Raw genomic sequence first — 13,330 nt, 5'->3', positions numbered from 1 at the left:
CTCCGTTCCATTCCATTCTACTGCATTCCATTCCATTCCATTCCACTTCATGCCACTCAATTCCTCTCCATTCCATTCCATTCTTCTCTATTCCAATCTACTCCAATCCAATGCACTCCACTCCATTCCATTGCATTCAACTCCATTCTTATCCACTCCACTCCATTCAACTCCAATTCAACCCAAAATGACTCCAGTCCTCTGCATTCCATTTCTTTCCATGCCTCTCCACTCCATTCCACTATATTCCATTCCATTCAATTCCATTCCACTCCATTCCTTCCACTCCTTTCCAATCCAGTCCACTAAATTCCACTCCATTCCTGTCCACTCCACTCCACTCCATTCCGTTACATTCCTTTCCACTCCACTCCATACCACTTCACTCCATTCCACTCAACTTCACTGCATTCCTTACATTCCATTCCATTCAACTGCATTCCATTCCACTCCACTCCATTATAGTCTATTCCACTCCATGTCCCTCCACTGCATGCCAGTACATTTCACTCCATTCCACTCCAATCCACTCCACTCTACTCCATTCCGGTCCACTCCATTTTATTACATTTCATTACATTCCACTCCATTCCTTTCCACTCTACTACACTCCAACCCACTCCATTCCATTCCACTCCACTCCTCACCACTCCATTACGCTACATTTCACTCCACAACATTCTATTCCACTCCACTCCATTACATTCCATTCCTATCCACTTCACTCCACTCCATCCACTCCACTCTACTCCATTCCAGTCCATTCCATTACACTCCATTGCATTCCATTCCATTCCAATCAATTCCATTCCATTCCTTTCCATTCCGCTAGATTCCATTCCATTCCACTCTACTCCATTCCTCTCCACTCCATTCCATTCCACTCCACTGAACTCCACTCAACTCCACTCCTTTCCATTCACCTCCTTTCCACTCCACTGCATTCGTTTCTATTCTGCGCCCCTACACTCCTCTCCATTCCATTGCACCCCATTCAACTCCACTTCATTTCATTCCACTCCATTCCATTCCATATAATTCAGTTCCATTCCACTACACTCCACTGCATTCCATTGCAATCTACTCCATTCCATTCCATTCCACTCGACTCCATTACACTCCATTCCACTCCATTCTACTCCATTCAAGTACACTCCACTCAACTCCAATCCACCCCAATCCATTCCATTCCACTCCACTCCACTCCATTCCTTGCACTCCATTCCACTCCAATCTTTTCAGTTCCATTCCTGTCCATTCCACTCCAATCCACTCAACTTCACTCCACTCCTCTCCATTCCAGTCCACTCTACTCCATTCTATTCTTTTCCATTCCATTCCACTCCATTCCACTCCACTTCATTCCACTTGATTCCACTCCATTCTTCTCCATTCCAGTCCACTCCACTCTACTCCTTTCCGTTTCACTGCACTCCACTCTACTCCATTCCATTCCAATCCTTTACACTAAACTCCATTCCATTCCACTCCACTCCATTCCACTACTCTCGATTCCATTCCACTCCATTACACCCCACTCCGTTCTTTCCGTTCTACTTCACTCCATTCCACTCCATCCCACTCCACTCCATTCCACTCCTCTCTGCTCCATTTCAATCCATTCAAATCCACTCGACTCCACTCCATTCCAATCCATTCCACTAAATTCCATTCTACTCTTCTGCATTCCAATCCATTCCATTCCATTCCACTCCAATCCACTCCAGTCCATTCAACTCCATTACACTCCAATCCACTGCAATCCAGTCCATTCGACTCCACTCCATTCCATTCCATTCTACTGCACTCCACTCCATTCCATTCTAATCCATTCCACTCCACTCCATTCCATTCCACTCCACTCCACCCCATTCCAATGCATTCCACTGCACTCCACTTCACATCAATCCACTCCATTCCATTCTACTCTACTCCTTTCCACTCAATTAAATTCCACTCCATTCCAATCCAATCCATTCCACTTCACTCCACTGCATTCAAATCCACTCCACTCCACTCCATTCCATTCCACAGCAGTCCAGTCCGTTCCATTCCAATCCATTCCACTAAAAGCCATTCCATTTCACTCCATTCCACTCCATTCCAATACATTCCACTCCATTCCACTCCACTTCACTTCATTCCATTCCATTCCATTGAACTTCATTCCATTACACTCCATTTCATTCCACTCCACTCCACTCCATTCCATGCCATTCCTTTCCATTCCAATCTATTCCATTTCATTCCACTCCACTTCAGTCCATTCCACTCTTTCTGGTCCTTCCCTCTAGACTCAACTCCATTCCATTCCATTGCACTCCATTCCATTCCACTAGACTCCATTCGAGTCTTTTACACTCCTTTCCACTCCACTCCACTCCATTCCATTACACTCCATTCCATTCTATTACACTCCAATCCATTACATTCCACTCCATTCCACTCTAATCCATTCCATTCTATTACACTCCATTGCATTACATTCCACTCCATTCCACTCTACTCCATTCCATTCCTCTCCACTCCTCGCAACTCCACTCCATTACATTCCACCCTATTACATTCCTCTCCATTCCACTGCACTCCACTCCAATCCACTGCAATCCATTGCATTCCAATCCATTTCATTCAACCCCACTCCTCTCCACTCCATGCCACTCCATTCCATTCCACTCCAATGTACTCCACTGCAGTCCACTCCACTCCACTCCATTCCATTCCAATCCATTCCCTTCCATTCCATTCCCCTCCACTCCACTGCATTCCACTACACTCCACTCCATTCTATGCCATTCCATTCCACTCCACTATATTCTATTCCATTCCACTGAATTCCATTCCATTCCATTCCACTCCACTCCACTCAATTCCACTCCATTCCATTCCATTCCATTCCACTCCTCCCCATTGCATTCTGTTCGATTCCACTATGCTCCACCCATTCCACTCCATTCCACTCAATGCCACCCCACTGTATTCCACTCCACTCCATTCTAATCCAATGCATTTCATGCCACTCCTCTAATTTTCCTCCACTGCACTCCATTTCACTCCTCTGCATTCCATTCACCTCCAATCCGTTGCACTTTCCTACTCTCCAGTCAATTCCTCTACACTGCATTTTATTCCATTCCATTCCATTCCATTGCAATCCATTAAAGTCCAATCCAGTCACTTTCACTTCATTACAATCCACTTCACTCCACTCCATTCCTTTCAATACAATTCCATTATATTCTGCTCCTTTCTAATCCACTGCACTCCATTTCACTCTACTCCACTCCACTCTACTCCATTCCACTCCATTACACTCCATGCCACTCCACTCCATTCCACTCCAATCCACACCACTCCACTCCTCTCCAAACCAATCCACACCATTTCGTTCATTTCCATTCCACTCCTACCCATTCCAATGCACTCCACTTCACTCCATTCCACTGCACTATATTCCACTGCATTCCATTCCAATCCACTGCATTCCATTCCCTTCCACTCTATTCCATTCCACGAAACTCCATTGCACTCCTTTCTAATCCACACCACTCCACTCCACTCCATTCAACTCCTCTGCACTCCACTCCATTCCAATCCATTCCACTCCACTCCAAACAACTCTACTCCTTTCTATTCCATTCCGTTCCATTCCTATCCATTCCATTCCACTCCACTCCAATCCACTCCACTGCATGCAATTCCATTTAATTCCATTCCATTCTGCTGCATTCCATTCCATTCCACTCCATTCCAGTATACTCAACTCCATTCCATTCCGCTCCATTCCTTTCCACTCAACTCCATTCCATTCCATTCCTTTCCACTTTAATACATTCCACTCCACTCCAGTCCATTCCACTCCATTCCATTACACAGCATTCCACTGCACTCCGTTACATTCCATTGCTCTCTGGTACACTCAACTGCATTCCATTCCACTCCTATCCTTTCCATTCCACTGGATCCCACTGCTTTCTATTCCACTACACTCCACTCCAGTCTTTCCAAAACTCTCCACTCAACTCCACTCCACTCCACTCCCTTCCATTCCTCTCTACTCCTTTACATTCCATTCAATTACACTCCATTTCACTCTGCTACAATCCAATCCATTCCACTCCATTCCAGTCCCCTTTGGTCCACTCCATTCTTTTGCATTCCATTGCACTGCACTCCAGTCCACTTCGCTCCACTCCATTCCACTCAACTTCATTCCATTACTTTCCATTCCATTCCTTCCCATTCCATTCCACTCCATTCCATTCCATTGCCCTCCATTCCAGTACACTCCATTTCACTCCACTCCATTCCATTGCAGTCCACTCCACTCCATTCCAGTCTACTCCACTCCACTCCACTACATTCTATTCCACTGCACTCCATTCCATTCCACTGTACCATACTTAACCCACTCCACTTCACTCCATTCCACTTCATTCCATTCCATTCCACTGCATTACAATCCATGCCATTCCACTGCACTGCACTCCATCCATTCCACTCCACTTCATTAAATTGCATTCCATTCCACTGCAGTCCACTGCATTCCAATCCATTCCACTCCATTCAATTCCACTCCACTCCATTCAATTCCACTCCATTCCATTCCACTCCATTCCAATCCTCTCTACTCTATTCCTCTCCACACCATTCCACCCCACTCCATTCCACTCCACTCCATTCCATTCCACTCCAATCCATTTCATTCCATTCCATTCCACTGCACTCCACTCGACTTCATTCCACTGTACTCTATTCCACTCCTTTACACTCCTTTCCATTCCATTCCATTCTGCAACACTCCACTCCAACCCATTACATTAGCACTCCATTCTACTCCACTCCATTGCATTCCCCTCTGCTCCATTCCAATCCATTCCACTCCATTCCACTCCACTCCACTCCATTCCATTCGATTCCTATCCACTCCTTTCCCCCAAATACCACTCCATTCCACTCCATTCCCAGCCATTCCGTTCCATTCCTATCCATTCCATTTCATTCCAGTCCATTGCATTCAATTCCCGTACTTTTCAGTCCATTCGAATTCCCTCGACTCTTTTCCATTAAATGGAATGGAGTGGAGTAGACTGCAGTGAAGTGGAAGAATGTCATGGAATGGAATGGAGTGGAATGGAATGGAGTGTACTCCAGTACAATGGAGTGGAATGAATTGGAGTGGAGAGTACTGGAGTGTAATGGAATGAAGTGGAGTGGAATGGAATGGAAAGAAAGTGGAGTAGAATTGACTTAAGTGGAGAGGAGTGGATTGGAGTGCAATGGAACGGAATGGAATGTAGTGGAATGGAATGGAATGCTGTGTCGCGGAATGAAATGGCATGGAATGGAGTTGAGTGGAGTGGAATGGAGTGTAGTGGACTGGAATGGATTGGAATGAAACGTAATGGAGTGGAATGGAATGGAATGGAATGGAATGGAGTGGATTGGAATAAAGTGAAGTGGTGTGGAATGGAGTGCTGTGGAGTGGAATGGACTGGAATGGAATGAAGTGGAGTTGAAAGTAGTTGAGTGGAGTGGTGTGGAGTGGAGAGAAGTGCAATGGAGTGTAGTGGAGTGGAGTGGATTGGAATGGAATTGAATGGGATGCCGTGGAGAATAGTGGAATGGAGTGTAATGGAATGGAGTGGAGTGGATTGGAATGGAATTTAACGGAATGGAGTTTGGTGGATTGGAATGGAGCGAAGTGCAGAGGAATGGAGTGGAATGGAATGGAATAGAATGGAATGAAAAGGAGTTTAGTGGATTAGAATTCCGTGGAGTGTAAATGAGTGGAATGAAATGTAAATGAATGGAATGGAAATGAATGAAATATATTGTAGGGGAATGGCATGGAGTGTAATGGACTGGAATGGATTGGAATGGCAAGGAATGGAATGGAATTGTTTGAATAGGAGAGGAAGGGAGTGGAGTGAAATGGAATGGAAAGGAGTAGAATGGAGTGGATTGGAAAGTAGTGAAAAGGACTGGAGTGGAGTGGACTGGGGTTGAAAGGAATGGAGTAAGGAACAGTGGAGAAGAGTGGAGTGGAGTGGAATGAAATGAAATGGAACGGAATGGGGGGCAGTGGTATGGAGTGGAGTGGAGTCGAATGCAGTGGAATTGAATGGAGTGAAACGGATTGGATTGGAGTGGTAAAGATTGGAGTGGAATGGAATGCAATGGAATGGAGTGGAATGTAATGAAGTGGAGTGCATTGGAATGGATTGGAGTGGAATGGATTGGAGTAGAGTGGAATGAATTGGAATGGAATGGAGTGGAATGGTGTGGAGTGAAATGTAATGGAATGTAATAGAGTGGAATGCAGTGGAAAGGTATGGAATGGATGAGAATGTAGTGGAATGGAGTGGATTGCAGTGGAATGAAGAGCAATTGAGTATAATAGAGTGGAATGGAATGAAATGCAATGTCATGGGAAGGAGTGCAGTGGAGACGAGTGAAGTGGATTGGAGAGGAAAGGAGTGGAATAGAATGGAGTGGAATGGAATGTAGAGGAGTGGAGTGAAGTGGATTGAAGTGGAGTGGAATGGAGTGGAATGGATTGGAATGGAGTGGAATGGAGTGGAGTGGAATGCAGTGGAATGGATTTGAGTGGAATGGAATGGAATGGAGTACAGTGGAGTCGAAAGGAGTAGAGTGGAGTGGAGTGGAGTGGAATGGAATGGAGTGGAATGGACTGGAATGGAGAGGAGAGGAATGGAATGGAATTGAAAGGAATGGAATGGAATGGAATAGAGTGGAGTGGAATGGAGTGCAGTTGAGTGGAATGAAATTGAGTGGAGTGGAGTTGAGTAGATGTGAATGGAGTGGAATGGATTTAAATAGAGTGGAATGGAGTGGAGTGGAGTGTATTGGAGTGGAGAGCACTGAAATGGAGTGGAGAGGAGTGGAATGGAATGGAGTGGTGTGGAGTGGAATGGAATGGAATGGAGTGGAATGGAATGGAATGAAATGGAGAGGAATGGAATGGAGTGTAGGGGAATTGAGTGGATGGAATGGAGTGGAGTGGAGTAGGGTGTAACGGAATGAAGTGGAGTGGAGAGGAATAGAGTGGAATGAAATGCAGTGGAATGGGGTAGACTGGAGTAGAGTGGAGAGGAGTGCAGTGGAATGGAATGAAATGGAATGGGGAGGAATGGAATGAAATGGAGTGGACTGGAAAGGAGATGAGTGGACTGGAAAGGAGTGGAGTAGAATGGAATGGAGTTTTAATGAATGGAATGTAACGGAATGGTGTAGAGTGGAATCAAATGGAGTGAAGTAGAATACAAAGGAGTGGAGTGGAATGGAATGGAATGGAATGAAGTGGAATGGAGTGGAATGGATTGGAGTAGAGTCGAATGGAGTTGATTGGAACGGAATGGAATGGAGTGTAGTGCAATGAAGTGGAGTGGAATATAGTAGAGTGGAATGGAACTGAAAGGAGTGAAAAGGAATGGAATCGAACAGAATGTAGTGGACTGCGGTTTAATAGAGTGGAGAAGAGTGGAATGGAGTGGAGTGGATTTGACTTGAAGAGAAAGCATAGGAATGGAGTGGAATGGAGTTGAGTGGAATGGAGTGGAGTGGAGTGGAGCGGTGTGGAATGGAATGGAATGGAGTGGAGTGCAATTGAGTGGAATGGAATGGAATCGAGTGGAGAGGAATGGAATGGAATGGAAAGGAGTGGAGTGATATGGTGTGAAGTGGAGTGGAGCAGAGTGGAATGGAGTGGAATGGAATGGAATGGGGTGGAGTAAGAAGGAGTGGATTGTAAAGGAATAGAGAGGAATGTAATGGAGTATAATGGAATTGAGTGGATTGGATTAGAGTGGAATAGAATGGTGTGTAATGGAATGTAGTGCAGTGGAGTGGAATGGAATGGAATGGATTGGAGTGGAAAGGAATGGAATGAGATGGAGGGGAATTTAGGGGAGTGGAGTGTAGTGGAGTGGCATGGAACGGAATGGAATGCAGTGGAATGAAATGGAATGCAGTGGGGTCGAATGCCATGGCATGGAATGGAGTGGAGTGGAGTGGAGTGGAAAGCACTGAAGTGGAATGCAGTGTAGTGGACTGGAATGGATTGGAATGGAATGGAATGGAGTAGAAGGGTATGGAAAGTAAGGGAATGGAGTAGAGTGGAGAGCAATGGAATGGAGTGGAATGGAATAGAGTGGAGTGGAGTGCAATTGAGTGGAATGGAATTGAGTGTAGTGTAGTGAATTTGAATGAAATGCAGTGGAGTAGAGTGGAATGGAGTGGAAAGGAAATGGAGTGGAATTGACTGGTGTGGAGTGGAGTGGATTGTGGTGGAGTGGAATGGAATGGAATGGAATGGAAAGGATTGTATTGATATTGTGTGGAGTGGAGTGGAGTGGACTGGAATGGAATGGAATGGATTCGAGTGGAATGGAGTGGAGTGGAAAGGAATAGAGGCGAATGTAAATGGAGTATAAAGGAATGGAGTTTAGTGGAGTGGAGTGGAATAGAATGGAGTGTAATGGAAAGGAGTGGAGTGGAGTGGAGTGGAATGAAATAGAGTAGAGTAGAGTGGAAAGAATGGAACGGAATGGAGTGGAATTGAGTAAACTAGAGTGGAGTGTAGTGGCATAGAATGGAATGGAATGCAATTAAATGAAATGGAATGCAGTGGGGTGGAATGCAATGGCGTGGGATGGAGTGGAGTGGAGTGGAGTCGAAACGAGTGGAATGGAATGGAGTGTAGTGGACTTGAATGGATTTTCATGGAATAGAATGGAGTGGAATGGAATGGAATGGAGTGGAGTGGAGTGGAATGGAGTGGAGTGGAGTGACATGGAATTGATTGGAGTGGAATGGATGAAATGGAATGGTTTGGAGTGGAGTGGAATTGAATGGAGGGAAGAGGAATGGAATGGACTTTAATGGAACGGAATGTAATGGAGTGGAGTAGAGTGGAGTGGATTGGAGAGAAATAGAGTTGAGTGAAATTGAAAGGAATGTAATGGAGTGGAGTGGACGGGAATGGAGTGTATTGGAATGGAATGGAGTGGAATGCAATGGACAGGAATGGTATGGGGTGGAATGGAGTGGAATGGAATGGAATGGAGTGCAGTGTAATGGAGTGGACTGCAATGGGATGAATTGGAGTTGAGTGGAGAGGAATGGAATGCAATGGATTGGAGTAGAGCGGTATGGAGTCGAATAGAGTGGAATGGAGTGGATTGGGGTGGTGTGGAGAGGAATGGAATGGAATTGAATGGAGAGGAATAGAATGGAGTGGGATGGAATGGAGTGGAGTGGAGTGGAACGGAAAGGAATAGAATGGAATTGAATTAAATAGAATGAAATGGAGTGGAATAGAATTAAATTGAATGTAGTGGAGTGGAGTGCAATGGAGTGGAATGGAATGGAATGGAGCAGATTGGATTGGAATGGAATGGAGAGGAGTGGAATGGAATTGAATGCTTTGGAGTGGAATAGACTTGAGTAGAGTGGAGTGGATTGCAGTGTAATGGAATGGAATGGAATGCAGTGGAATGGAATGGTATGGAGTGGAATGAAATGGCGTGGAATGGAGTGGAGAGGAGGGGAATGCAGTGAAGTGGAGTGGAATGGAGTGTAGAGCAATGGAATGAATTGGAATGGAATGGAATGGAGTGGAATGGAATAGAATAGAATGGAGTGGAGTGGAATGGAATGTAGTGGAGTGGAATGGAGTGGAATGGAATGGAGTGGAGTGGAATGCAGTGGAGTGGAATGGAGTGGAGTTGAGTGGACTGGATTGGAGTATAGTGGAGTGGAATGGAGTGAATTGGAATTGAATTGAATGGAATGGAGTGCAGTTGAGTGGAATGGAGTGGAGTGGAGATGAATGGCGTCGAATGGAATGGAATGGAATGGTACAGATTGTAATAGAATGGTGTGTAATGGAATGGATGGGAGTGTAATGTAATGGAATGGAATGGAGTGGAGTGGAATGGAGTACACTGGAATGGAATAGAATGGTGTGGAATGGAAATGAATGGAATGGATTGTATAGGAGAGGAATGGAAAGGTGTGGAATGGAATGGAATGCAATGGAAAGGAGTGGAAACGAATGGACTGGAATGGAATGGAATGGAATGGAATGGAGTGGACCGGAGTGGACTGGAATGCAAAGGACTGGAACGGAGCAGATTGGATTGGGTGGAGTTTAGTGGAGATGATTGGAGTGGAGTGGAAAGGAGTGGTGTGGAGTGGAGTGGCAGGGAGCATAATGGAATGGAGTGGAGTGCAGTAAAATGGAATGGAATGGAATGGAATGGAATGGAATGGAATGGAATGGATTGAAATGGAATTGAATGCCATGGAGTGGAATGGAATGGACTGGAATGGAGTAGAATGGAATGGAGTGGAATGGAGTGTAATGAAGTATTGTGGAGTGGATTGGAGTGGAAAGGAGAGGAATGCTGTCGAATGGAGTGGATTGGAGTGGAGTGGAATGGAATGAAAAGGAATAATAGCTGACATTGTGCCACTGCACTGCAGGCTGAGAGACAGAGAGAGATACTCTCGAAATAAAGGAAGGGAATGGAATGCATTGGAATGGAATAGAACGGAAAGTAATGGAGTGGAATGGAAAGGACTGGAGTGCAGTGGATTCAGGTGGAATGGAATGAAACTGAGAAGAGAGGAGTGAAGAAGAGTGGAGTGGAAAGGAATGGAATCGAATAGGATCGAGTGTGGTGGAATGGAGTGGAGTAGAGTGGAATGGTAAGGAATAGCATGGAGTGGAAATAAATGGAGTGTTATGGAGTGGAATGGAGTGGAGTGGAGAATAGTCGAATGGAGTCGATTGGACCAGAATGAAGTGGACTGGAATGGAATGTAGTGGAATGGTATGGTATGGAAAGGAGTGTTGTGGATTGGAATGAAGTGGAGTTGTGAGGAATGGAATGGAATGGAGTGGAATGGAGTGGAATTGAATGGAATGGAGTGGAATGGAATGGAATGGAGTGGAATGGAATGGAATGGAGGGGAGTGGAAAGGAATGGAATGGAATGGAATGGAGTCAGATGGAATGGACTGGAGTTGATTGGAATGGAAAGGAGTGGAATAGAATGGATTGGAGTGGAATGGAGTGGAGTGTAGCGCACTGGAATGAAGTGGTAGGAAATGGAGTGGAATGGACTGGGCTGGAATTTAGAGGAGTGTCATGGAATGGATTGGAATAGAATGGAGTTGAGTGTATTGGAGTGGAGTGGAATGGGGTGGAGTGGAATGAAATGGCATGGAATGCTGTACAGTGGAATGGAATGGAGTGGAGTGGAAAGGAATGGAATGAAGTGGAGTGGTATGGAATCGAGTGGAAATGAGTGGATTGGAGTGGAGTTGAGTGCAGTGGAATGAAAAGGAATATAATGGAGTTCAGTGTAATGGGATGGAGTGGAGTGGAATGGAAGGCAGTTCAAAGAAATCGAGAGGACTGGAGTAGATTGGAATGGAGTGGAGTGGACTGGAATGCAATGGAGTGGAATGGAATATCATGGAATGGTGCAGAGTGGAATGAAAATGAGTGGAGTAGAATGGAATGGAATGGACTGGGATGGGAGGGAGTGGAATGAAATGGAGTGGAATGGAGTAGAGTGGTGTGGAATGGAATGGAATGGAGTGGAGTGGAGAGGAATGGAGTGGAGTGGAGTGGAATGGATTTGAATGGAATGAAATGAAATGGAATGGATTTGAACAGAGAAGAGTGGAATGGAGTAGAGTGGAATGGATTGGAATGGAGTTGAATGGAATGAAATGGAATGAACTGGAATGGAGTGAAGAAGAATGGAATGGAGTGGAGTGGACAGGAATGGAGAGGAGCTGGGTGGAATGGAACAGAATGGATCGGAGTGGGTGGTAATGCAGTGCAGTGGAATGGAGTGGAGTGGAGTTCAGTGGAGGGCAATGGAATGTGGTAGAGTGGAGTGGAGTGGAGTGTACTGGAATGGAATGGAGTGGAGTGGAATGGAGTAGAGTGAAGTAGAATGGAGAGGAATGGAATGCAGTGGAATGCAATGGAGTGGAGTGGAGTGCAGGGGAGTGGAGTGGGGTAGAGTGGAGTGATATGGTATGGAATGGAATGGAGTGTAGTGGAGTGGAATGGACTAAAGTGGAGTGGAATGGAACGGAATGGATTGGAATGGAGAGGAATGGAATGGAAAGGAATGGAATGGAATGGAATGGAGTGGAGTGGAGTGGAATGGAATGGAATGGAGTGGAGTGCAGTGTAGTGGAAAGGAATGAAGTGGCATGGAGTGGAATGGAGTGGAATGGAGTGGAATCTAATTGAGTGGAGTGGAATGGAATGGTATGGAATTGAGTGCATTGCAGTGGAATGGAGTGGAGTGGAATGGAGTGGAGTGGAGTGGAATGGAATGAAATCCAGTGGAGTGAAATTGAATGGAGTGGAATGGAATGGAATGGAAAGGAGTGGAGTGGAATGAAGTGGAAAGGAGTGGAGTGAAATGGAATGGAATGGAATGGAGTGTAATGGAGTGGAGTGGAGTGGAACAAAGTGGAGTGGAAAGAAGGGGAATTAAATGGAAAAGTGTGGAATGGATTGTAGTGGAGTCGAATGGATAGCAGTGTAGTGAAATGGATTAGAATGGAATGGAGTGGAGTTCAGTGGAATGGAATGGAACGGCGTGAAGTGGAATGGAGTTGAATGAAATGGAATGTAGTGCAGTGGAGTGAAATGGAATGGAATGGAGTGGAGTGGAGTGGAAGGGATTGGAAGGGGTTGGAATGGAAAACAGTGCAGTGGAATGGAATGGAATTGAAAGGTTCATAGTAGAGCAGAATGGAGTGGAGTGGATGGAGTGGAGAAGAGTACAATGGAATGGAGTGGAGTGGAGTGGAGTGGAATGGAATGGATTGGAATGCAACGCAGTGGAATTGAATTTAGTGGAGTGAAGTAGAGTAGAGTGGAGTGGAATAGAATGAAGTGTAGTGGAATGGATTGGAATGGAATGGAATAGAGTGGAGTGCAGTGGAAAGGAATGGAATGGAGTGGACAGGAGTGGAGTGGACTGGAAAGTAGTTAAATGGAGTGGAATGGAGTGGAATGGAGAGGAGTGGAATGGAGTGGAATGGAATGGAATGAAATGGAATGGACTGGAGTGGAGTGCTGTGAAATGGAATGGAATGGAGTGGAGTGCACTGGAATGGACTGGAATGGAGTAGAATGGAGTGGAATGCAGTTGAGAGGAATGTAGTGGAAAGTAATGTAATGGAATGGAATGGAATGGAGTGGAGTGTAGTGGAATGAACTGGAATCGATTAGAATGTAGTTGAGTGGAGTGGAATGGAATGGTATGGG

The sequence above is a fragment of the Pongo pygmaeus genome, chromosome Y, assembly GCF_028885625.2.
Source record: "Pongo pygmaeus isolate AG05252 chromosome Y, NHGRI_mPonPyg2-v2.0_pri, whole genome shotgun sequence".
NCBI classification, from domain to species: Eukaryota; Metazoa; Chordata; class Mammalia; order Primates; family Hominidae; genus Pongo; species Pongo pygmaeus.
This window is presented reverse-complemented; position numbering follows the sequence as displayed.